The sequence below is a fragment of the Mobula birostris genome, chromosome 4 (genome assembly GCF_030028105.1).
Source record: "Mobula birostris isolate sMobBir1 chromosome 4, sMobBir1.hap1, whole genome shotgun sequence".
Classification (NCBI taxonomy): domain Eukaryota; kingdom Metazoa; phylum Chordata; class Chondrichthyes; order Myliobatiformes; family Myliobatidae; genus Mobula; species Mobula birostris.
The window spans coordinates 177,674,267-177,701,784 of NC_092373.1; the positions used below are offsets into that span (position 1 = coordinate 177,674,267).

General features: G+C 42.7%; 1 protein-coding gene across 1 annotated transcript in view; it reads right to left on the reverse strand.

Moving 5' to 3' along the window:
• Positions 1 to 6,283, reverse strand: part of LOC140196800 (fibroblast growth factor receptor 3-like) — a 207,529-nt gene extending 201,246 nt beyond the window's left edge. The window contains exon 1 of the mRNA XM_072256603.1: positions 6,190 to 6,283. The gene's annotated coding sequence lies outside the window, so the exon portion shown is untranslated. The remainder of the gene's footprint in view (positions 1 to 6,189) is intronic.
• Positions 6,284 to 27,518: the final 21,235 nt, after the last annotated feature.

The window sequence follows — 27,518 nt, forward strand, 5'->3', positions numbered from 1 at the left end:
GAATTGCACAGCTACTTTCAATATCAAATATGAAACTTATTGAATATTGAAAGGCCTAGATAGAGTGGGAGTGGAGAGGATGTTTTCTATAGTGGGAGAGTCTAGGACCAGAGGGAATAGCCTCAGAATAGAAGGACAGAGATGAGGAAGAATTTCTTTAGCCAGAGGGTGGTGAATCTGTGGAACTCACTGCCAGGTGGCTGTGGAGGCCGAGTTACTCGGTATAGTCAAAGCAGAAGTTGGTAGGTTCTTGATTAGTGAGGGTGTCAAAAGTTACAAGGCGGCAGGGGAATGGGGTTGAGAAAGAAAATAAATCAGCCGTGATCAAATGGTGGAGCAGACTCATGGGGCCAAACCGCCCAATTCTGCTCCAATGCCTTGTGGTCTAATATATTCTACTGAAAGGTGCATATCCCTCTCCATAGACGCTGCCTGACCTGCTGAGTTTCTCTGGCATTTTGTGTGTTGCTCTGGATTTCCAGCATCCACTTCAGACTTGATTGACAGTGTGAGATAGGAGCTGGTGATCATAAGGCAAGAAAAATGGACTTCAGGACAGGCTGGATAGGTATGTGATGGAGAAAGGAGTAGAAGAACAAGCTGATGATGATTTAGCAAGGATGGAGCACAGGTCTGCTGGGCTGAACGGCCTTTTCCCGAGTTATAATCACTACTTAGTTCTATGCAATGAAGTTGACAGCGCTAGCCAGGAGTCAGAGAACATTTCGGGAGTGCGGTGTTACGTGTTTTACTGAAACAGGGCTGCCTGAGGACATACCCGACCAAAACTTTTCCATGGAGGGCTTCCAGACCGTTTGGGCTGACCGGAAGTGCACTGAGAGCGGTTAGCATAAAGGAGTTGGGGGCTTGCTGTTCTGATTAACAACGGATGGTGCAATCCTGGTCATATTACGATCGAGGAATGTGTTTGTAGACCGGATATTGAACTTTTTGCTGTTGGACTCTGGCCATATTCCACCGAGATACAACACTGGGCGTCACGGGAGGTTGTTCCTGCCTGTGGCCATCGAACTTTGCAGCTTCTCCCGTGGAGGGTCAGACACCCTGAGCCAATAGGCTGGTCCTGGACTTATTTCCATCTGGCATAGTTTGCATATTGTTGTTTGGTTGTTTGTGGTTTTTGTATTGCTACATTTATGCTCTATTCTTGGTTGGTGCAGCTGTAACGAAACCCAATTTCCCTCGGGATCAATAAAGTATATCTATCTATCTAATGGATTTCAAGAAGTAAACTGACGAAAGGTCTCAGCCTGAAATGTTGGACTCTTTACTCCTCTCCATAGGTGCTGTCTGACCAACTTGAGTTCCGCCAGTATTTTGTGTGAGTTGTTCTAAGAAGTGAAGTCAGCTTTTACCAGGTGTAAAGAAGCAGCGTGTTCAGGCCCTTGTTCCACTCTATTAAGTTGGCAACTCTTTGCCTCATAAAATAGATCAGCTTTAGAACAGAATCTGGGTCACAAGTAATTACTTCAGATTCAGGACTGGGAAGAAAGTCAAACATGTTTCTTCTTAATAAACTCTCCAGTGACAAGTTCACTCAGTCATCTTAATTTTTAAATTTGTAATCCAACAAAAGGTCAATTTCACTTGTAATATTTAGTATGGCTTTGTGTTAGTCAATTTGATTCTTCAGAGAGAATTACACTGCTGAAATATATTAGAATTAGCATGGGCTACATATACTATTTCTAGGTTCAATGTTATGATAATTTTGAGTTCGCATTTTTAGAAGTGACCTGTATAATTTCTGTCTGAAAAAGCTGCCAAAATATTATTTACTTTTATGGATTGTTACTTCCTGACAGCCAAATCCTCAGGTTAAGCCCTTAAGCAGGTCAATAATACAACACCACATCACTTTAACTCCTTTGTTGCTATGGCGATACTACAGCTCAGTGACAGGTTGGATGCTTTCATTTTGTCCTTCACAGTGGACATATTATATGATTTGAGTGAAATAAATAATACTCAAGTAAACAATAAAAGGCCAGCAAGTATCATTGAGGAGGAAAAATAGTGTTATTAAAAATAGAGTTTTCTTCCTCTCTCACTCTCAACCACCACACACAATTTCTCTCACAAAAGAATGGCCATGTCCCCCACTTTTCCTTCGCTACATCGACGACTGCATTGGCGCTGCTTCCTGCACGCATGCAGAACTCGTTGACTTTATAAACTTTGCCTCCAACTTTCACCCTGCCCTCAAGTTTACCTGGTCCATTTCCAACACCTCCCTCCCCTTCCTAGATCTTTCTGTCTCTGTCTCTGGAGACAGCTTATCCACTGATGTCTACTACAAGCCTACTGATTCTCACAGCTATCTGGACTATTCCTCTTCTCACCCTGTCTCTTGCAAAAACGCCATCCCCTTCTCACAATTCCTCCGTCTCCACCGCATCTGCTCTCAGGATGAGGCTTTTCATTCTAGGACGAGGGAGATGTCTTCATTTTTTAAAGAAAGGGGCTTCCCTTCCTCCACTATCAACTCTGCTCTTAAACGCATCTCCCCCATTTCACGTACATCTGCTCTCACTCCATCCTCCCGCTAGACCGCTAGGAATAGGGTTCCCCTGGTCCTCACCTACCACCCCACCAGCCTCCAGGTCCAACATATTATTCTCCGTAACTTCCGCCACCTCCAACGGGATCCCACCACTAAGCACATCTTTCCCTCCCCCCCTCTCTCTGCATTCCGCAGGGATCGCTCCCTACACAACTCCCTTGTCCATTCGTCCCCCCCATCCCTCCCCACTGATCTCCCTCCTGGCACTTATCCGTGTAAGCGGAACAAGTGCTACACATGCCCTTACACTTCCTCCCTTACCACCATTCAGGGCCCCAAACAGTCCTTCCAGGTGAGGCAACACTTCACCTGTGAGTCGACGGGGGTGATATACTGCGTCCGGTGCTCCCGATGTGGCCTTTTATATGTTGGCGAGACCCGACGCAGACTGGGAGACCGCTTTGCTGAACATCTTCGCTCTGTCCGCCAGAGAAAGCAGGATCTCCCAGTGGCCACACATTTTAATTCCACATCCCATTCCCATTCTGACATGTCTATCCACGGCCTCCTCTACTGTAAAGATGAAGCCACACTCAGGTTGGAGGAACAACACCTTATATTCCATCTGGGTAGCCTCCAACCTGATGGCATGAACATCGACTTCTCTATCTTCTGCTAGGCCCCACCTCCCCCTCATACCCCATCTGTTACTTATTGTTATGCACACATTCTTTTTCTCACTCTCCTTTTTCTCCCTCTCTCCCTCTGTCCCTCTGAATATACCTCTTGCCCATCCTCTGGGTACCCCCCCCCCCCTTGTCTTTCTTCCCGGACCTCCTGTCCCATGATCCTCTCGTATCCCCTTTTGCCAATCACCTGTCCAGCTCTTGGCTCTATCCCTCCCCCTCCTGTCTTCTGCTATCATTTTGGATCTCCCCCTCCCCCTCTCAAATCTCTTACTCACTCTTCCTTCAGTTAGTCCTGACGTAGGGTCTCGGCCCGAAACGTCGACTGCACCTCTTCCTAGAGATGCTGCCTGGCCTGCTGCGTTCACCAGCAACTTTGATGTGTGTTGCTTGAATTTCCAGCATCTGCAGAATTCCTGTTGTTTGCCATGTACTAAGCTTGCATTCACTTGTCATCAGTGGCAAAGTGGATCAGCTACAGAGCAGTGCTTTCCGCAGATTCTGAGAGCAGGATTAAAGATACCCACCTCTAGTTACACAACAACAAGACCACAGGGACTGGTGCACGAGTCCCAACTATTCACAACTTACATCACTGCTTTTGCCAGGGAATCCACATGACACATCTCCAATTTGTTACCGATGCAGAATTAAATGTGGTGGTGAGGACTGAGAAGTGTGGAAAGAAATTTCAAGAGCTTGCAAAGTGAGTGGAGTGGCCAGTTACATAGAACAGCCGTTTGACCCATGATGCACTTGCCAACCTTTTAACCTACCTTAAGATCAATCTAACCCTTCCCTCTGACATAACCCTCCATTTTTCTATCACCCATGTGCCTATCTAAGAGTTTCTTAAATTCCCCTAATGTATCTGCCTCTACCACCACACCCGACAGGGCATTCCACATACTCACCGTTCTCTGTGTTAAATAAAAAAAACCTACCTCTGACATCCCCCTATACTTTCCTCCAATCACCTTAGAAATTATGCCCCTTAGTATTAGCCATTTAGCCCTGGGGAAAAAGTCTCTGGCTGTTCACTTGATCTACGGCTCTTACCACTTTCCGCACCTTTATCAATTCACCTCCTGTCTCCCTCCTCTCCAAAGATGGAGTACAAGATGGAAAATGTAAGGTTACTTACTTCGGTAGAAAAACAGAAATGCAAGGATTTTACATGGGGAGAAATTGGGAAATTTTCATGCTCAAGGAAATTGGGGTTCCTGTTCACAAGTCACTGAAATTATCGTGCAAGTGTAGTGGGCCTTTAGAAGAGCAAATGTCGAGCCTTTATTGTAAGAAATTAACTTAAAAAAGTAAAGATTTCTTACCACAATACAGAAGGCCTTGGTGACACCACACCAAGAGCTTTTGTATATTTTTTCACCTTACCTTACTTAAAAGGATACACTTGGCTCAGAGGGAGTGCGTTAAAGATCCATGAGACTGATTCCAGGTCTGTCATACAAGCAGAGACTGAGGAGGCTCTGTCTCCACTTACCAGAGTTTAGAAGAATGACAGGAGACCTCAATGAAACCCGCAATATACTTAGACAAGGCAAATGCAGGAAGATCTGCCTGGCTGAGGTGAAAAGATCTAGGGTTCACATAGGGTCTAAAATAAGAGGCAGTTTATTTAAGGTGAAGTTTGTTTGTGATGAATGGTTGCCATTTTTTAACCTGGAAGGCAGTGGAAGCTGACATGACACTGCATTCAAAGAGACAGGTAGATTTCTGGATATCAAGGAACATGGGCAGATGGTAGGAGGATGCAGCTGAGGTGGAAGATCAGCTGTCACCAAAGACTCTGGCTACTTTCTACCTACTGTGGAGTGCCTTCTGACCATTTGCATCCCTACATGATATGGAGAGGCCGCTGAACGGGACTGAAAGAGGCTGCAGACGGTTGTAAACTCAGCCAGCCCATCATAGGCACTAGCCTCCTTGCCATCCAGGGCACCTAAGGCACCTCCAAAAGGCGATGCCTGGAGATGGTGGCATCCGTCATTAAAGACCTTCAGGTCCAGGATAGGCCCTCCTCTCATTACCAGCATCAGGGAGGTGGTCCAGGAGTCTGGGGACACACACTCAATGCTTCAGGAACAGCTTCTTCCCGACTGAATGGTCCTGGAACCATAAACATTACCTCGCCATTTTGCTCTGCTGTATTTCTCATTGTAACTTACAATAATTTTTTATGTTGTGCACTTTGCTACTCCCACAGAACAGCCCATTTCACGACATAGGACAGAGACAGTAAACCTGTTTTTGATGTCACTGAATGGCAGGGCAGGCTTGAGGGTTCAAATGGCCTTCACGGGCTCCTATTTCTTATCCTGTTATACAGGTTCACGCACCCAAACACACATCCATTCGCCCGGAAAAATAATAGATTTCAAACAATTCTATCTCCATTTTTGAAAAGAACAGTTCATAATCTTAAAACTAACGTGCTCCATCATCTCGGTGCTCTGTTAGACTGTCAATCATCACCCAGACATCTTTTATTAACCTGTCACAATAAACCAGTACACTTGTTCTCAGCCAGCAAAATGCTCAAGCTTTTAACAGTCGCTTACGTGATTAGATAAAAAGATATATTTTCAAAGAAGGGTTAAAGGATTGGGTTTCACGGAATCCTACCTCGCCCTCGCCCCCCCCCGCGCTGTGTGGTCTGAAACTGACTCAAAGGTGCTAATCCTCCGGGGAATTCAGCAGTCAAGTGAGGGTAACCCAACTACGGCAATTAAATCTTCTCTTTCACCCGCCCAGTTCTCTCCGAAAGCACGACTTACTAGTGCGGCATCGCAGCTCGGCTCTCCGCTCCGCGCCGCGCCGCAAACTTTCTCCCAATCACTCGTCCCCACGGCCAGCTGCGGAGCGGACAGAGTTGCTCCACAGACCGCTACCCGCACTTCGCAGGTTGTGCAAGAGAAGGGATTAGGAAAAAGACGAGGCTTACGTTTACATTTCATTTACCTTCTGGGGTGGAACGCACGAGGAACTTGCTTGCCGCGCACCGCTTGTTTCTCCTTTGCTTCGACTGTTACATTTCTTCCATCATCTGTGAATGCAGTTTGCAAAGACGCAATTGGTGTTATTGCTACAGCATGCAATGGGTATGCAAAAAAGAGACTCAACTACTGACAGGCAGGCGTGAGCCGCTACAAATACCAATTCACTTAAATGTTTTAGTTTTTCTTTATTTTGCCCTCCCCCCCCCTTCAGAATCAGATTTAACGTCACTGGCATATTTCGTGAAATCTTGTTTTGCGATAATACAAAATTACCAAAGTTACTACGTATATATACTCTTTATACACACACACACACGTAGTGAAAAGAGCAAAAAATACTGAGATAGTGTTCATTGTCCGTACAGAAATCTGTGTCGGCAGAGGTGAAGAAACACTTCCTGAAATGTTGAGTCTGTACCTCCTCCTCGATGGTAGCAATGAGAAGTGAGCAAGTCATGGGTGTTGGGGGCCCTTATTGAAGGATGCCACCTTTCCGAGGCATCCCTTTTGAAGACGTCCTCCATGCCTAGTCCCCATGATGAAACTGGTTGGGTTTGTAAACCTCTGCACCATTTTCCGATCCTGTGCTGTGCCCCCTCCCCATACCAGAAGGTGATGCAACCAGTTAGAAAGCTCTCCATGGAACTTCTGTAGAAATTTGCGAGAGTCTTTGGTGATATATCAAATCTCCCCAAACTCCTAATGAAGTACAGCCATTGTCGTGCCTTCTTTGTAATTGCATCAATAGGTTGGGCCCAGAATAGATCTTCAGAGGTGTTAGCACCCAGGAGTTTGAAACTTTGTGGTTGTTGCTTGCAGCCTGCCTGAGTACATTAGTGCAGTGTCTCTCTGCACTCAGTGTAGGCAGGGTGTGAGGGGTAACAGTATTCTCACCTCTGTGAGGTTTGGGCATTGGTTTCTCTCAGCAGAAGTAATTAACTACGAGTGACAAATTTGATCCTAAGGACTGAGCCAATTGCATTGGGTGGCTGCTTCTCTTACTGATATTAAACCAACAATAAACCACAGCATGGAGGAGATTCTATCCGCTGGGAATCAGTTGTCCCAGTTTCCTGGAGAAGTCCATAAAACTGCAGGGTGCCTGAATTACACAGAAGTCCCTGTGCATGTAAGCAATTGGGACTTCTGCATTCATTTTTTATCTTATTTCAGATTGTCTCAGAAAGATTGGCATAGTTTTGGCAAGGATGTCATTCAGTGGGAAAGGGTGCAGGAAAGTTTCATGGGGGTGTTACAGGGCTTGAGTAATATGTAGAGGCTGGATAGACTGGGACTCCTCTCCCTGGAGCGCAGGAGGTTGAGGAGTGACCTGATAGAATAATTAAACAGTACAGCACTGTACAGATCCTTTGAGCTACAAGGCTGGCATTCTTAAATCTCCCTAATGTATCCACTTCTACCGGCACCCTTGTCAGTGCATTCCAATTCACCTACCACGTCTCTGACATGCATGAGAAAATCTCCAGACGTTGGAAATCCAGTACAATGCACACAGAATACTGGAGGAACTCAGCATGCCAGGCAGCATCTACGGAAAAGAATAACCAGTCGATCGATGTCTTGGACTGAGACACTTCATCAGGCCTCTGACATCCCACCTAAACTTTCCTGCAATCACCCAGTCATAGTAGCCACTTCAGCCTTGGAAAAGAGTGCTGGCTGTCTATGCCTGCTATCACCTTATACACTTTTATCAATCCACCTTTTATCCTGCTCTTCTCCAAAGAGGAAAACCCTATCCACTCAAACTTCCCATCTAAGACATGCTCTCTAATCCAAGCAGCATCCCGGTAAATCTCTTCTCTAAAGCTTCCACATCTTTCTATAATGACATGACCAGAACTGAGCACAATATTCCAAGTGTGGTCTAATGAGAGTTTTATAGAGCTGCAATAATTCCTCACAGCTTCTGTACTCAGTCTCCTGACTAATGAAGGGCAGCACACCATACACTTCTTACCCTCTTTCAAACTGCACGGCAACTCTGAGCACCTATGGACACAGACCATACAGAAGCACGTATATAAAATGATAAGGGGTGTAAGTAAGGTGAATGTTCACAGAGTTATTGCCAGGGTGGGGAGTCTAATATTAGAGAGCATAGGTTTAAAATGAAATGGAAAGTGTTAAAAGGGAACTGAGAGGGAACTTAATCTACACAGAGAGTGGTGAGAATAAGGAAAGGGCTGCAAGAGGAAGGAGTCGAGGCAACATTTAAAATACATCTCAGATATTTGAATAGGAAAGGTATAGAGAGGTGTGGGCCAAATATAGGCAAATGGGCATTGCCTAGGTAGACAACTTGTTTGGTATGGATGAGTCGGGCCAAAGGGCCTGTTTCTGTACTATACTATGATAGTGATTTTCATGTATATAGTGTCTACCACATCCTTAACATCTTTGCTATCCTCTATTCCAAAGTGCATTACTGCTAAGGAAATAACCCTCCTATTTTAAGATGTTGATGTCCCGTTTCCAGCATCTGTGCTAAAATTCCGAATTAAGTGGCTGGAATTCAGGCTGCCCGCAGTTATAAATTGTCTGCAATGCTTCGTAATGTCCAAGAGTGTCATCAAATAATACTGCATTAAAACTGATCCTATTGTCCACCAAAACTGTCCTATCAAGCATTCATTTAGAAAATCTTGAATTGACTTCCATTTTATACTCCCCTAATTCCACTCAAATCCCCCCCTCCCCCATTATTCTACCACATACCTACACCTTAGGGGCAATTTACAGTGACTAGTTAACCTATCACCCTGCATATTTTTGGGACATGGGAGGAAAACAGAGCACCCAAGAATTCACTTAGTCTTAGGGAGAACATGCAAAACCCACACAGACATCACTGGATTAGGACTGAACCTTATAAAATTTGAAGAGGTACAGTCAACGTTTCGGGCCGAGACCCTTCGTCAGGACTGACTGAAAGAAGAGATCGTAAGAGATTTGAAAGTGGGAGGGGGAGGGGGTGATCTGAAATGATAGGAGAAGACAGGAGGGGGAGGGATGGAGCCAGGAGCTGGACAGGTGATTGGCAAAAGGGATACAAGGCTGGAGAAGGGATATGATCATGGGACGGGAAGGCTAGGGAGAAAGAAAGGGGGAGGGGAGACCAGAGGATGGAGAGCAGGCAAGGAGTTATAGTGAGAGGGACAGAGGGAGAAAAGAGAGAGAGAGAAAAGAGGGGGGAAATAAATAAAGGATGGGGTACGAAGGGGAGGAGGGACATTAAAGGAAGTTAGAGAAGTCAATGTTCATGCCTGAGGTTGGAGGCTACCCAATCGGAATATAAGGTGTTGTTCCTCCAACCTGAGTGTGACTTCACTCCATTTAAAGTAACTCCTAATCTTGATCTACGTTGTTACTGATGGGCAATCCTTGATGTTAGCAACAATTCTCCAGGCCTTTTTAGCATGAATTTATTTTCTCCTGTTGTCAATCATGAACTAGCAAGATCAGTTTTTCCTTCTCTAATTATCAAAACATTTTTAATTCAGAGTCTTCCAACAGATTTTCACAGTGTTCTAACCAAATAATCCACTACAATTCTGCAAAACAGTTAGTCCTGACGAAGGGTCTCGGCCTGAAACGTCGACTGTACCTCTTCCTAGACATGCTGCCTGGCCTGCTGCGTTCACCAGCAACTTTTATGTGTGTTACCTTATATTCCATCTGGGTAGCCTCCAACCTGATGGCATGAACATTGACTTCTCTAACTTCCGTTAATGCCCCTCCTCCCCTTTGTACCCCATCCCTTATTTATTTATTTATGTCCCCCCCCCTTTTTCTCTCTCTCTCTTTTTTCTCCCTCTATCCCTCTCACTATAACTCCTTGCCTGCTCTCCATCCTCTGGGCTCCCCTCCCCCTTTCTTTCTCTCCAGGCCTCCAGTCCCATGATCCTCTTCCCTCTCCAGCCTTGTATCCCTTTTGCCAATCAACTGTCCAGCTCTAAGCTCCATCCCTCCCCCTCCTGTCTTCTCCTATCATTTCAGATCTCCCCCTCCCCCTCCCACTTTCAAATCTCTTACCATCTCTTCTTTCAGTCAGTCCTGACGAAGGGTCTCGGCCCGAAACGTTGACTGTACCTCTTCCTATAGTTGCTGCCTGGCCTGCTGTGTTCACCAGCAATTTTTATGTGTGTTGCTTGAAATTCCAGCATCTGCAGATTTCCTCGTGTTTGCGCCTATAAAATTTGAGACCGAACAAGATAAAGGACTTGATCAGCTGGACAATCGTTTGATCAAGGAAGTCGGTCTTAAAGAGAGGGACATAGAGACTTACGGAGGTTCTTCCAGAATTACCAGAGGTCTGAACACTGATTCACTTCAGTTCAGGAGAAGCTACTTTTGCTGTGGCAAGGACTGCGCGTGTGATAATGAGCAATAATTAGTGATGTTGACATTGTGTTAAATAATAGGCAAAGCACTGGGGGTGATACCAACGTTCTTCAAAATGGTGTCTTAATACCTTTGAAGTCTACCCGAGAAAGCACTTGGGACCTGAGTTTAACAATGCATCCAAAAGGCAGGAGCATTGACAGTGAGCACTCTCTCTCTGTCCTGTGATCTGGGATTTGCACTCTAGGGTCTCTCCCATGAGCACATACCTAATTGGTTACAAATGCTTCAGGGCATTTATGGTTGGAACTGTTCCAGGAAAATGCATGTTATTTGATTTTTTTGCTGTAATTTACAGCTTGTTTTTCTTTTTGAAATGGAATTTTCACGAATTTTATTCCCTTGAGTTTTTTTTAAAAGTTGAAACCTAAGTGTGCTTTCGAGGTCAGCATTTATTAGTTATCTTTATTTTCCCCAAAGGAGGCAGTGAACCAATTCCTTGAAGCATGTCACTTCTAAGGAGCTCCTGCGCACTTGTGGATGGGGGAGTTCCAGAACGTGGCCCAAAAATATGGAAGGGATAGCAATATATGGCCAAGCAGGGAAGGCATAGCGCATAAGGTGCTGGAGGAACTCAGAAGGTCAGACAGCGTCTACGGAGGGAAATGGACAGTCAATGTATCAGGTTGAGATCCTTCACTTGGACTGGAAGATAGGGAAGAGACAGCCAGTATTAAAAGGTGGAGGGAAGGGATGGTACAAGAATTAGCAAGGATAAGCTGTCCTGATGAAGGGGCTCAGCTCAAAACATCAGACTGTTCACTCCTTACCATAGATGCTGCCTGGCCTGCTGAGTTCCTCGAGCATTTTGTGTGTGTTTTGGATTTCCAGCACCTGCAGATTTTCTTGTGTAAGGGATCAGTGGACTCGGGTGAGGAGGGGTGATAGGCAGATGGAGCGGCGGAGAGTGGAAATAGCACCAGAGTCTTGGAAGGGTAGGTCGATGTGGCAAAGGGATGAACATGATGGAGTCTGATAGGCGAGGAAGCAGGAGAATAGTATCAAAAGAGGGATGAGGGGAGAGAAGATGGGAACAGTGGAGGAGGGAAGCCAATGAGAGGTGTGCGTTGGTGACGAGCAGATGAAGTGGATGGCAGAAAGGATAGGAAGTTGGTGTGTGCGACTTAGAAAAAACATCGGAGTTTTTGGTCTTTCAATTCTTTTGCTTCTCACGTACCTCTAGAGGTAAAAGTTTTATCTGAGAAGCTTTGGTTGTCTTGTAGGTATTTTTGCAAGGAAATTGGAAATCAGAATTGATTGTCTTTATTCTTGAGTGCAAAAATACTCAGGAATAATTGATTCCTATGACCGTGGGACCAACAAGAAACAAACCTGGACCTACAGCTTAGTTGGCAGTGAGCTAAAGCTGGCCAGAACTAATAAAGGACTGTCATTCTCGGTATGTAAACTCTTGAAAAGAAGGAAAAGGAAGTGCCGTAATTACTACATTCTTGCAACTTAATTTATGGATGCAGTAAACACATCATTGCATTTAAGGCAAAAAAATTGCAATGTTTATGGCACCAAGTGATTCCAAAAAAGCTAAAGGAAATGTGGACAGAAATGGAACAAGATTTATTATTTTCTAGTGGGGCCCTGGGTGCATTTCAATCCAGTAAATATTAACCATTCACTTTGTTAACTTTATCTTGGGGCTTTCTCAACATTTTGGAATCTCCTGTTATGGTACCTTTCCAACCTAAAATAATTTTTACAGAAGAGAGATGCTGTAGAAACATAAACCAAGCAGTGTGTAAACTACAGCACAGTCCTGCACAATTTCCTGCCACGTGGTCAGCTTAACCCTATATTTTAATGGCAAATGGCCAATAACTTATAAAGGTAAGGATTAGCTTTATATGTCATATGTACATCAAAACATACAGTGAAATATGTTACTTGTGTCAAATCAAACAGTGAGAATTGTGCTAGGCCACGCTTCTGGCAGCAACATAGCATGTCCACAACTCACTAATCCTAGGAGTATGTCTTTGGAATGTGGGAGGAAACTGGAGCACCAGGAGGAAACTCACATGGTCGTGGGGAGAACATACAAACCCCTTACAGGCAGTGGTGGGAAGTGAACCCCGATCTTTCAGCTGGCTCTGCAATAGTGTTGTACTAACCGCTACACCACCGTGCCGCCCCAACTTTTGTGATACTTGCTACCAATGAAATGGCATTATATTCAATATTTGTTCCCTGTCCTCCTTTACCGTCTCTGTGGGACAAGGTCGAATAAAGGTAAGTTTGGAATAGGTGGAGGTGAGGGCAGATTGTTAAAACTGAGAATATATTCTGAATCAAACTTTTCAAATATAAAATATTTTATATGTAAAGTTTCAGTAAGCTTAAAATGACTCAAGATCAGAGTTACAGGTTGTGTTTCGATGGAGCAAATAAGTTCCAAAAAAGTTCCTTCTCCTTTTAGATGTTGGCCAAAGCAAAATGGGAAAATACATTTAGTATAAATACATAATATATTTCCAATTTTAAAACTTTAAAAGCTGAGGTTAGAAACTGCATCCCAGACAGCTCCAGCTACATTTTAAACAGAATAAATATTAGATACAGATGATAAGGGAGCAAAGTATGGGGCGAGTTCAATGTCAGCAGAATACAAATATGGTATCAGCAGTACTTTTCGCCAATAATTCACCAGCACCTTTTCACTTTCTAATTTCTATTTAAAAAAAACATTACAAGCATAAAATATAATCCTAAACCCAAATGGACAGTATTTTCCAGTAGCTAAGTTTAGAACATTTTGATACTTAGAGAATTTAAACTTTAGTCACTTTAAAAGAAAATCTGGTGATTCACTTATTGAAATAAGGTGCACCTCTCTTTTTAATATACTAATACCATTCACAGCATAGTAATGTTTGACTCTTCTGCATTAATGAACTTCAAAACCTGCACTTTTGAGCACCCATTTGGTATTGTCTTTATTTAGTCAATGATTCTTAGAGCATTACAGCACAGAAACAGGCCCTTTGGCCCATCTAATCTGTGCTGAACTGTTATTCTGCCCAGTTCCATTAACCCGCACCAGGACCATAACCCTCCCATCCATATACCTATCCAAACTTATCTTCGGTTTCTCTTTACCCCAGGGCCTTCCTCCATTCGTTATCTATCCTTGCAATTAATAAACTGAAACTTTTTTTCATTAGTACTTATGAAATAAAAAATTATTAGAGGATCAGTAATGAGTGGTGAAGCTCCAGGTGTTTAAGATTGAAGTCTTACCCAAGATTTAATTAATTTTAACATTTGTTTCGACTGAAGAGGCAGATTTTTGCAACATCAGTTTGGAAGACAAACATTATTATTCCTTACAATCTACAACAATCGGATAACATTCGGTACCAAATCCATTTCAGACTGAGCATGATGACCTCTGACCTCAATTATGTCTCATCATAGAATCATAGAAAGTCTGAGCATAGAAGGAAGCCTTACTGCACGTAACAAACATGTCGGCTTCTAAAGGCTTTTAGGCCTGGTAAGAGTTTTGCCACTCTTTCAAGCAGAGAGTTCCAGATTACTGAAAAATCAGTAATTTTCCATTACTGAAAAATCCTTAATGTCCTTCCATCAGTTACTTTAAATTCCATGTCCTTTATTTATTATCATTTCTAACTTATCATCATTATGTGCTGTGTCATATGACATTGGCGATCACGGTCTTTTGACCATGATCGTTCTTGGCAAATTTTTCAACAGAAGTGGTTTGCCATTGCCTTCTTCTGGACAATGTCTTTACAAGATGGGTGACCCCAGCCATCATCAATACTCTTCAGAGAATATCTGCCCTGCATCAGTGGTCACATAGTAAGGACTCCTGATATGCACCAGCTGCTTAAATGACCCCCACCACCTGCTCCCATGACTTCATATGACCCTGGTCAGGGTTGGGGGGGTGTAGAGCTAAGCATCTCTAACTAAGGAATTAAATCATCCCTTTTCATCTTATTTAGGCTTCACAGACTGCTGAACCATTTTTTATTTTTTCACAATTATAGATTGGTGTCCAGAAATGTACCCTGTACTTGAATTGTGGAGTAAATCATTTTTATGCACTTCCAGTATGAACTCTGTGCTCTGTTATTTTCATGATCAATAAACATAATATTCTACTTCATCCTGTTTCATTCTACATAAGGTCTGTCCATTCACCGCTTTAATCTATCTATCTATTACTTAGATTGTCTCATTGTTGAATTGCAGGAAACGTTGCAGCCAATTTGCAGCTTCCAAGAGAAAGCAACGTGATCAAAAATTTTATTTTGAGTGATTTGAGTAAGGGATCAGTATTACCCAGGACACTAGGGGTCACTCCACTGGTTTTTGATATATACCACTGAGTCATTCCCATTCAACTACAAGACTCCTAGGTTAAGGGTTTATTAAGAAGACATTACCTTGGCTCATGTGTTGCACTGAAGTTTAAACTAGCATTTTGTACTTGAGTGACTACAGTAGGACTTGAACCCCCAAACATCCTGGGTCAGAGACCATAAGTCCAAGCACCATCAGACATAAGAACAGAATTAGGCCATTCAGCCCATCAAATCTGCTCCATCATTCCACCATGGCTGATTTATTATCCCTTTCAACCCATTCTTCTGCCTTCTTCTTGTAACCTTTGACGCCCTTACTAATCACAAACCCATCAACCTCTGCTTTAAATATATCCAATATACAGAGCTAAGAATATTACCAAACATGACATATGGCTGACATGTGGCAGATGATTCCGTTCCTCATTCATCTCTCTCACGCTACCCTTTGGAACACCATCTTCATTCCCAGCATATCTAAATGCCATTCACTTTGGAAAAGCAGGCGTGAGATAATGCAGACAATTAGCCCTCACCCTAACAGACTTGAACATTTTTTCATTCAACCAGGACAGTCATGAGCAATTGACGACATTTTTGCAGTTTTCAAAACTTACATCTATTAAATTAAACAAAATTACTTTGGAGTTTTCTACTTGTCTTCCAGGAGCTCATTTACATTTAATGAAGCATCTGGAAAGAATTTGGATTTTATGATTGGCCGACCTTTGTGTAATACTGTAGCTACATGCTGCAAATGTCCCGTGTCACATTTCCTTTGCTTCATATGAACCTTGAAAATGATCCCCAGCAGTGTAGGGCACTGCAGGATAATGTTTCATATACCTTCAATATGGACTTAAACACTAACACTTTGTACTCTCCACCACACCAAGCCCCGCTAGTCCAATATCTTAGGAGTAAATACTCAGTTACTGTATTATTCATGTTTATGCCTCTGGGGAAGCTTTACACTCAAGTCAAAACATTTAATTCATGGCACGGGCCATGTCACTGCAGAGGTTTTTGTAGTGTTCTTTTCAATAGACAATAGAGTAGTCAGTATTATGTTGTTCTGAATCTCCTGGTTTGTTTTATAATGCTCTCTCAAGTACACCATTAATTTCTACAAGTATTGCTCTAACAAGAGCTGGGACATTCACAATACCCAGGCTAGTTAGGAATCCTGAGGTGCTGTACCAAACCTTTCTTTCACTATTTTTCTACTGACATAATTAAAGATCTGAAGCCATCTGACGTTTTCTTTGAGATCCTTACATTCATTGAAGAGCTTTGTTGGTAGACGAGATAAGCACTAATGTGACCCGCAAGAGGGTGAGGTAGGAGGAGGAGGACCAGGAAGTACAAGACACAGGATTGCAGAGAACGATCTCAGGGTGTTGAAGGCAGGAAGGGGGTTGATAAGGGTAAAGTGCTGATTAGGGATGTTCAAGTCAAGTCAAAGTCAAAGTAAATTTATTATCAGAGTACATATATGTCACCATTTACTCCTTAGAGATTCATTTTCTTTCAGGCATTTACAAGAAAATAATGGAATTTATGAAAAAAAACTAAACATAAATGAAGCCTGATAGACAACTAATGTGCAAAAGAAGACAAAGTGTGCAAACATACAAACAAATAACTACATAAATAAATGTATATAAGCAACACTGAGAACATGAGCTGCAGAGTCCTTGAAAGTGAGCATGTAGGTTGTGGAGTCAGGTGAGTGAAGTTAGCCATGCCCGCTCAGGAGCCTGATGTTTGTAGGGTAATAACTGTTTCTGAAGATGGTGATGAGTGAATTAAGGCTCCCGTCATCTTCTGCCTGAAGTAGTAGTGAGAAGAGAGCAAGGCCTGGATGCTGGGTGCCCTCGACGATGGATGCTGCTTTCTTTTAAATTCACTCAAAGTTGGGGATGTTGGACCGGAGGGTGGAAAATAGAACTAGGGAGAGTCAAAGTCTTTGAAGAATTTAAGAAGAGAAAAGGAGAATCTTAGAGGCATATTACTCTGTTTGAGGCCTCAAACTACTTTGCTTTGTCAGAGGCATTGCATTGAAGAAGGCATTTAATTTCCCTGTGCTTGGAAGACCCATGTTGAAGATTAGTGTCATGCAGGGGTGGGCTTTATTGCGGAAAACCTTGTGATGTAAGTAACAGATGGTAGGTGGAAGAAGTACGACATCCTGCTGCAACTTCTTGATAGAAGTTTATAAGACGAAGAGAGGCATAGACAGAGAAATCACTGTACATGCCATCCTGCCAGAGGATATCCGGACAGAATATGAGATATTGCTCCTCAATCCTGAGAGTGGCCACGTTGTGGCAGTAGAGGAGACGACAGACTGACATTTTGGAATGGTATTGGGAAGTAGAATTGAAATGGTGGCCATGGAAAAATCAAGAATTAAAGTTTGTTTGATAGCGGGATGGATCTTGGACTGAGCTGTTTCAAAAGACTGAGGTGGCTGGATTGGAGTCACCATGGCTTAAATTATGGTCAAGAATGATTTCAAATTATTTTTATATCTATATCAGTGTCTGTGATGCCATTATGAAGGAATGTTCCTGTAATCTAGAGTTAAAAGTAATTATTTTTATTGGCAAACACCTCATAGGTTTTTAGACCTCAAGTGCCTGAAGCTGTGAATGAAGCACCATCCATTCTAAATGAACATACTCACAGAACGGGTTCAGAGTTATAGCAGCAAGATCAAACTTTGTAATCTTTGTGGTCATATCCAGGTCTGCCTGGTAACTTTAGACAGAAGATTTGTTGTGTGACTCAAAGACTGGAACTAAATTGAAAACCACAAAACCCTCAAGCTGGCCTGCTTCACATTTGTTTATTAGTATCTCAATTGTGATAGCAAATGCAACCATTTATGCTATTTGAAAGCTTATCCTCGTTATGATACTCTTACATCAAAGGATGATACCATTCAGTCCATTAGTCCTGCTGCTAGCTCTGGCAAAAATGGATTCAGTTGGATCTCTTCCACCTGCCTTTTCAATGTACCTCCACAATTGTTTCTTTCTTACTATATATAATTAATTATTAAAATCATGATTGAAGCTGCTCTCATTCTCCATTCAGGGCCATGCATTCCAGACCACAGTAACTTGGTAGATGCACAATTTCACTTCATTTCTCCACTGTATCCCATGACTTACCTGAAATCTTTGGACACTGGCCCTCCTTTTGATGGAGACAGATTCTCCTTATCCGCTCATAACTCTGAACACTTCTAATAACATCCTTTAACCTGTAACCTTGAAAAATACCACTTGCTGTCGTTGTCTTTCCTCTTTGTCATCACTTTGGAAAACCTCCTCTGACCCCTTCCAATCCTGTCTGTCATTTGTTCCCAAGAATTGGACACAAGGTGTTGTATAGGCTGAACCAATGATTTATGGAAGCACAACTTCCTTTTTGTTTAATTTTAAGGTTTTGTTTGTTCACTGTTTACAACCAGTCCCAGTTTTGTGTCATAAGACCATAAGATATAGGAGCAGAATTAGCCCATTTGCCCCGGTTGACTCTGCCCTGCCATTTCATCATGGCTGATCCAATTTTCCTCTCAGCCCCAAACTCCTGCCTTCTCCCCTTATCCCTTCATAGTTTGATCAATCAAGAATCTATCAAACTTTACCTTAAATAAACATAAATATCTGGCCTCCACAGCTGCCTGTGGCAAAGAATTCCACAGATTCACCCCTCTCTGGCTAAAGAAATTCCTCCTCATCTCCGTTCTAAAAGGACACCCTTCTATTCTGAGGCTGCGTCTTCTGGTCTTAGACTTCCCCACCATAGGAAACATCCTCTCCACATCCACTCTATCAAGGCCCTTTACCATTTGATAGGTTTCAATGAAGTCACCACATATTCTTCTGAATTCTAGTGAATACAAGCCCAGAACCATCAAATGCTCTTCATATGACAAGCCATTCTATCCTGGAATAATTTTTGAGAACCTCCTTTGAACACTCTCCAGTTTCAGCACATCCTTTCGAAGATGAGGGGCCCAAACCTTCTCACGATACTCCAAGTGAGGCCTCACCAGTGCGTTTTAAAGTCTCAACATTGCATCCTTACTTTTATATCCCAGTCCTCTTGAAATGAATGCTAACATTGCATTTTCCTTCCTCACCTCAGACTCAACCTGCTAATTAACCTTTAGGAAATCTTGCACAAGCACACCCAAGTCCATTTGCGGCTCTGATTTTCTCTTCATTTAGAAAATAGTCAACTGTTTCATTTTTCTACCAAAGTGCATGACCATACACTTCCTGACACTGTATTCCAGCTGCCCATTCTTTGCCCATTCTCCTAATCTAAATCCTTCTGTGGCCTCTCTACTTCCTCAATATTACCTGCCCCTGCACCTATCCTCATATGTCGGCAAAATTTGCAACAAAGCCATCAATTCCATCATCTAAATCATTGACATATAACGTAAAAAGAATCGGTCCCAACAAAGACTCCTGTGGACCACCACTAGTCACCGGCAGCCAACCAGAAAAGGCTCCCTTTATTCCCATTCTTTGTCTCCTGCCAATCAGCCACTCCCTTTATCCATGCTAGAATCTTTCCTGTAATATCATGGGCTTATAGCTTACTAAGTAGCCTCATGTACGGCACCTTATCAAAGGCCTTCCGAAAATCCAAGTACACAATATCAACCATCTATCCTACTTGTTACTTCTTCAATGAATTCCAACAGATTTATCAGGCAAGATCTTCCCTTGAGGAAACCATGCTGACTATAGCCTTTTTTATCATGAGCCTCCAAGTACCCTGTGACTTCGTCCTTAATGACCGACTCTGACATCTTCCCAACCACTGAGGTCAGACTAACTGGCCTATAGTTTCTTTTCTTCTGCCTCTCTCCCCTCTTGAAGAGTGGAGTGACATTTACAATTTTCCAGACTTCCGGAACCATTCCAGAATTTAGTGATTCTTGAGGGATCATTACTAATGCCTCCATGATCTCTTCAGCCAACCCTTTCAGAACTCTGGGCTGTACACCATCTGGTCCAGGTGACTTATCTACCTTCACACCTTTCATTTTCCCAAGAACCTTCTCTCTAGTTATGGTCATGCCCCTGAAACTTGGAACTTCCATCATACCGCTGGTGTCTTCCACAGTGAAGACTGATGCTAACTACTTATTCAGTTTATCTGCTATTTTGTTGTCCCCCATTACTACCTATCTAGCATCATTTTCCAGCGGTCCGATATCCACTCTCACCTCTCTTTTACACTTTATGTATCTGAAGAAACCAAGATGAGGAGAAATTGATGGAGAGAAGGAGTAACTTTTCCATGTAGAGGGTGTTGATCCTTGGATTTCTCCACCCTGGTGGACCTCTTATTCAATGTCAGCAAAACCAAAGAGCTAATGATTGACTACCAGAGGAAGAAATCGGACGTCCTTGAGCCAGTCCACATCAGGGGATCGGAGGTGGAGAGAGTTAGCAACTTTAAATTCCTCAGCGTTATCATTTCAGAAGATCGGTCCTGGATCTAGCATGTAACCGCCAATACATGTAGATGTAGCACGTTTAGATTTCCAAAAGGCATTTGACAGGATGCATTTTGAAAGGTACACACATGCATCAAGGTGAATGAAAATATAAATACTGTTGGTTTGACATTTATTACCAGTAGATGAAAAATAATGAGGCTCTAACTAAGTCTTTGAAGATGTTCCTCAGTTCATCATCAAACCAACGCAATTCAAGTTGTGATCACAGCTTACAAACAGCAAGATGGCAATGGTTTCAGAGGACAATCATTACAATTTAGAGTTTTGCTGAGGGTCACTTCAAGAAGAGCTTCTTTGGTCTCACTGACCAGTAGGATAACTAAACCTCACCAGATAATATACTGGCAACTTTGGGAGAGCTGAAATTGGGACTGGGACCATGAGTGAATGGGTTACCTCTGGATGTACAAGAAGGTGTACAGGCGTGAGATATGCCAACTAGTGGAGTGATGTCATAGCAACAACCTGGCACTCAATGTCAGTAAGACCAAAGGGCTGATTGTTAGCTTCTGGAAGGGTAAGACGAAGGAACACATACCAATCCTCATAGAGGGATCAGAAGTGGAGAGAGCGAGCAGCTTCAAGTTCCTGGGTGTCAAGATCTCTGAGAATCTAACCTGGTCCCAACATATCGATGCAGCTATAAAGAAGGCAAGACAGCAGCTATACTTCATTAGGAGTCTGAAGAGATTTGGTATACACTGAAAAACTTCTTTAGATATACCGTGGAGAGCATTCTGACAGGCTGCATCACTGTCTGGTATGGAGGGGCTACTGCACAGGATCGAAAGAAGCTGCAGAGGGTTGTAAATTTAGTCAGCTCCATCTTGGGCACTAGCCTACAAAATACCTAGAACATCTTCAGAGAGTGATGTCTCAGAAAGGCAGCATCCATTTTTAAGGACCTCCAGCACCCAGGGCATGCCCTTTTCTCACTGTTACCATCAGGTGAGATACAGAAGTCTGAAGGCACACACTCAGCGATTCAGGAACAGCTTCTTCCCCTCTGCCATCTGATTCCTAAACGGACATTGAACCCTTGGACACTACCTCACTTTTTCAATATATAGTATTTCTGTTTTTTGCACAATTTTTAATCTATTCAATATATGTATACTGTAATTGATTTAGTTAATAATTTATTCTTTTATTTGTTTTTTTTCTTCTATATTGCATATTGCATTGAACTGCTGCTGCTAAGTTAACAAATTTCACGTCACATGCAGGTGATAATAAACTGATTCTGATTCTGATGTGTTTACTCTCACAACATCCATGTTGGGAATAGAAACACAAACATAAAAACATAGAAAACCTACAGCACAATACAGGTCCTTTGGCCCACTATGCTGTGCCAAAGAGGCACTTACTTTAGAAATTACCTAGGGTCACCCATAGCCCTTTATTTTTCTAAGCTCCATCTCCCTATCCAGGAGCCTCTTAAAAGAATGTCTCCGTATTCCCATCGCTGGATTGGAGAGCTGTGGCCACGAAACCACTCAGTGCATCACAGAACAATTGTCATTCCATTTACCAGTTCCATTCCCACTGGATTTTGGATCTAATCATTTAGGAAATCTAAATATAATTAAACCTGGTTTATTAAACAACATGGCTTTATGAAAGATATATCATATTTGACAAATTTTTTTGAATCTTTTTAGGATGTAACAGGGAGCATTGACGGAGGGGAAGCCGATGATGTAACATACTTAGATTTCCAAAAGACAGGGTGCTACGAAGGAGGCGAATGCATAAATCACTCAGTGTTTTAGGAACAGCTTTGTGCCCTCTGCCATCAGATTTCTGAATGGCCCATGAACACTATTTCATTATTTTGCTCCCTTTTTGCATTCTTTTATTTGTTTTTTATATTCCTTATTTTAAACAATAATGGTTTACTATGTATTGCACTCTACTGCTGCCACAGAACAACACATTTCATGATAGCAAAAGTGATTCTGAAATTAAAAGCCCAAAGATATGAAGAAAGTGTGTTTGAATGGATTGAAGCTTGGCTCCCTCTTGAAAACAGAGAGTTGGAATAACCATATCCATGTCAGACTGGTAGTGGAGTATTGCAGAGATCAGTTCTTAGGCCTCATTTAATGACCTGGACGAAGGAACTGTATGTAAGGTTTTCAGATTTGACAAAGATATAAAAATAATTGAAAGGGCGTGTTGCGATAAGATATTGTGATTCTGTAATGGGATACAGACAGACTGATCAAATGGGAAAAAAGACTAGTGAATGGAGTTTAAGGTGGGGAACTGTGAGTTTATGCACTTCAGTAAGAAGAATCAAAGCGCAGACGATTATGAAGAGGGACTGCAAATGGGTGATGTACAGAAGGAATTAGGTGTTTACGTACATGAATGACAACAAAACTAGTAGGCAGGCCCAACAAGTAGTTAAGAAGGCAAGTAGCATGTTGGCCTTCATTGCAATGGATTTAGAGTCTAAGAACAGGGAGAATAAACTCTTCTCGAGTTTCCAGCCCAGTGCTGGTATGGATTATAACTGACGATTCATCCCTGATGATGATGGCAGAGTTTGACATTGAAACATCAGTTATAAACAATAGCTCTACCCGGCTGGAAGCCCGAGAAGAGTTTATTCATCAAATATACCGGAAAAGCTCTCAAACCTTTTTCAAGAACATGGAGGTTGAGTTGTATTTGTGAAGGATGATGCTGAGGCCTCATCCAGAATACTGTGCATGGTTTTGCTTATTTGACCCAAATACATAGCAATATTTCAGGCAGTTCAAAAGAACTTCACCAGGCTAATTCTTGGGATGAGAAGGTTATCCAACCAATAGAAACCATGTAGTATTGACCCGCATTCCTTGGAGTTTAGGAGAACATGGGGTGACATTCTAATATGTAAGGTTCTGCGGAGCTTTATAGGGTATATGTTCAGATGTTTTCACTAGCATGGAAGTCTGAAACAAGGGGATATAACTACAAGATCAGGGGCTGGTCATTTAAAATGGAGGCATTGCATTAGATGGCCAGCCACTGTGAGATTTATTCACAAGGAGGAAGACACACACTCAGCATTTCAGGAGCAGCTTCTTCCCCTCTGCCATCAGATCTCTGAATGGACAATAAACCCATAAGCACTATCTCACTATTTTTGCTCTCTTTTTGCACTATTTAAGTTTTATATAGATATTATAATTGATAGTATATTTTATGTACTGCTGCCACAAGAAGACATGTCATGACAGATCTCAGATATAATAAAGCTGATTCTGATAAGAGAGAATCTACAAAAAAGAAAAGCAGCGTGACGATCCACAAAACAACAACGCCTGATTCTGAATCACTTTCGCTCTCTCAGGACCCATTTTATCACATTGTTACTTTACTGAACCCTGTGATCATCACTTTAATTTATTGCCCTTCGATTGTCTGAAGTCCAGAAAACCATTCTGTTGCATCATAGTAACACCAGAAGGCTAACGATGTTTGGAAGCTCTGCCTCCCCTGCCATTTAGCAAATGATGACTGAATTTGCTTACAAGTCAATTAAACCAAATGAACCCAATCTACCTTGCTGTGCAAACGAGATTTCAATTGCTTATCTCTGCAGGAGACCCAAATAAAGTGTGGATCAGCAATAAACAACAGCTTGGCAATTGCAGGTTACTTGTTCTTCATGCTCAAGCAGAAGGCACAATATTATTGGAAGGTCCCCTTTTATAAATGATATTGTATATTATATCATATTTGTTTTATAAATGGATCATATAAAATCCCAGCTTTCTGCTACCTTGGATCCTTTCCAGTATGCCTACTCCTCAAACCAGTCCACTGATGATACCACAGCTTCAGCCTTCCACTCCGCCCTGTCCCACCTGGAAAACAATGTCTCGTGCTCCAGGATGTTGTTCATCGACTTCAGCTCGACGTGTAACATAATCATCCCTCAGAGGCTGGGGGGGAAATTGACTTCATGCGGTTCAACACCCCTCTCTGTAAGTGGATCTTGGACTTCTGGATGGGGGAGACCCCGGTCAGTCGAACTTGGTAGCAACATCTCAGGCTGCAGCACTCAGCACTGCTGTGTGCTCAGCCTGCTGCTGGCTCACGACTGCACCGCCAGATTCATCTCAAACTGCGTCATTGAGCTCACTGATTGGCCTCGTCAGCAACGATGATGAGTCGGCATACAGAGAGGAGGTTGAGCGGCTTGCCAAATAGTGTTGGAATAACAACCTGAGTCTCATCGTGAACAAGGCAGAAAAGATGATTGTGGATTTTAGGAAGGCACAGGTCGACCACTCTCCCTTGCGCACCAGTGGTTCTGCTCTAGAAGGAGTGAAGAGCGCAAAGTTCCTTGGTATGCGCATAACGGATGATCTAACCTGCACCACAACACCTCTTCACTAGTCAAGAAGGCACAGCAGTGTCTACTCTTTCCGAGGAGGTTGAGGCATCCTCCATTCTCACAACTTTCTGCAGGAGCACCGTTGAGAGTGTCCTGACTGACCACATCATTGTGTGGTATGGAAGCTGGAAGACATACAGGAGCATTGCAGACAAAGGACCCAAAGTGCTGTTGAGGATCCCTACAACCCAATCCACACTCTGTTTGACCCACTACCATCAGGAAGGAGATACTGAGGCATCAGGACTAGGACTGCCAGACTGGCTAACAACTTCTTCCCTCAGGTTGTGAGACTAATGGACACCCTGCCACCATCGAAGTCTTGTCACTAAGACATCGAGCTGTTTACTGTTCACCTGTGCTGCACTTTCCTACGTGCATTTTGATTTTACTTTATTAACTTACTTACAGTATAATTCTTTTGGTTTTGTTGTGTGCGATATATGCTGCGTGTGTACACCGTGGTCCAGAGGAACATTGTTTCGTTGGGTTGTATATATGTACGGGCAGGTGACAATAAACTGGAACTTGACCTTGATTTGCCAAAGGCAGAGAAGGTTGACTGTGCATTGTTTGTACCTGCATTTAGAAATATTGATCGGGACTTTGGAATGTTCTCTGGCAGTGGTATTCGATACCTGCCTGGAATGTTGACACAGAGCCAGAATGACACAGCTGACGGCTGTGTCCGTACTGCTCGGCCTGTTGGTGTAGTTTGAAACACTTTGCCTCCTGTCACCAAACTCATTATTCAGAGGTGAGGAACAAAAGTTATGTGTCAGCTCAGTGTCTTTCACCAGATAAAATAAAGCCTCTGAGTGTCAAATGGTGTCAGTTTGCAAGGTTCTTACACCTATGCGACACTAAAGACATGTAGCCCATCCATGGAAAAATATTATCAAACATACTCCCCCACACACAACCATCCTAGCCTGTGTCTGTCCACCTCTTCTATTTTAAATGAAATGAGCTGTGTTTCTGTCTTGAATGCTTTTAAGTAAGTCTTTCTCTGAAATACTAAGATGAAAGAAATTACTTTCATCCCACTTTAATCAGGCAGTTGACTGGACTCTTCATCTTTAGTCTACCTCGTTATGATCTTGCACCTTATCATCTAGAGTACCTGCACTGCACTTTCCCTGTAGCTGTTACACTTTATCTGTATTCTGATATTGTTTCCTTGTAATACCTCCTGCTCTGGGGAGTGATTTAATCTGTAAGACAGGCTTTTCACTGTACATCAGTACATGTGACAATAATAACCCAATTCCAATGAGCTGAAGAGTTTTGAGAAGAAAGACTTACTAGAATAGTTCCAGAGAGTTCAGTTACATGGTTAGAGTGGGGAAGCTGGGGTTCTCTCTGGCCCCGGTGGTTCTTTTCTTTGGTTGAGAGCAGATTTGACCCATAAAGTTGTGACTGGTTTAGATGGGGCAAATTTAGTCAAAAGAAGCAAGAGACGAGGAGTCCTGATGAAGGTTCTTGGCCCGAATTGTCGATTGTTTATTCCTCTCCATCAATGCTGCCTGACCTGCTGAGTTCCTCCAGCATTTTACGTTTGTTACTCTGGATTCCCAGCAGCTGAAGAATCTCTTGTACTTAAGAGGCGAGGAGAAACTTTTGTATGCACTGAAGAGTTAGGACTTGGAATTCACTACATGGAGGCAGAGGATGCCTTCAAAAGAGACTGGGACTGAATACTACAGGTATGGAAAATTAAAACCAGAAGACATGAGTGCTGCAGGCACTCAGCAGGTCAGGCAGTATCCTGGGGGAGCGGGGTACAGAGTCAACACTACAGAGCCAATTCTGCTCCTCTCCCCATGGATGAATGCCTCCTGGGTATGCTCTTCTGGTTTCTGTGGAAGGGAACCGGGTAGGTACTGAAATAATGCAGCTTGCAAGGCTGTGGGGAAAGAATGGGACAAATGGGGGTCTCCACTAGGGGCTTGCCTTAAATTTGATGGGCTGAATGGCTTCCTGGACACGGTAATTATTCAACAATTACTATTTTACAAAAATGCTGTTGACATGTTGTTGTCCAATAATGAACTGGGGAAATGAGTGGCAATCTAATCGGGTTCTTTGAAATAAATAAATGACTTGATAGTTATAGAAACCTAATTGACCAGAGAGAATTCACAACTGGAGTACAGAGGACCTGCGCAACCCTTTTCAGCATGACATTAGCAGTGTTATCTTGCATAAACTTTAGCAGAAATCCAGAATTCTCTTCTTCATGAGTTATATTCCCAATGTGTTAGACCAGGGCATCAAAATATCTCTGAACATTCAATATGTTGAACCTTGAAGTGGATGGGCTACAGCAGCAGATCATGAACACATATTCAGTGTACTTCACAGGTTTGTGGCTAATTTGATTGGAACCCCACTTCTGCATTCCTGCCAAACAAAATAGACTTTTAACCCCCAGCTTCTACAGAATTTGTCAACCACAGCCTTAAAAATATTCAAAGACCATCTTTTTAATGAAGAGATTCAGATATCTCTTCTGAGAAACAAAAATCTTGTCTCATATCTGCTTTAAATGGAAGATTGGTTATTTTAAA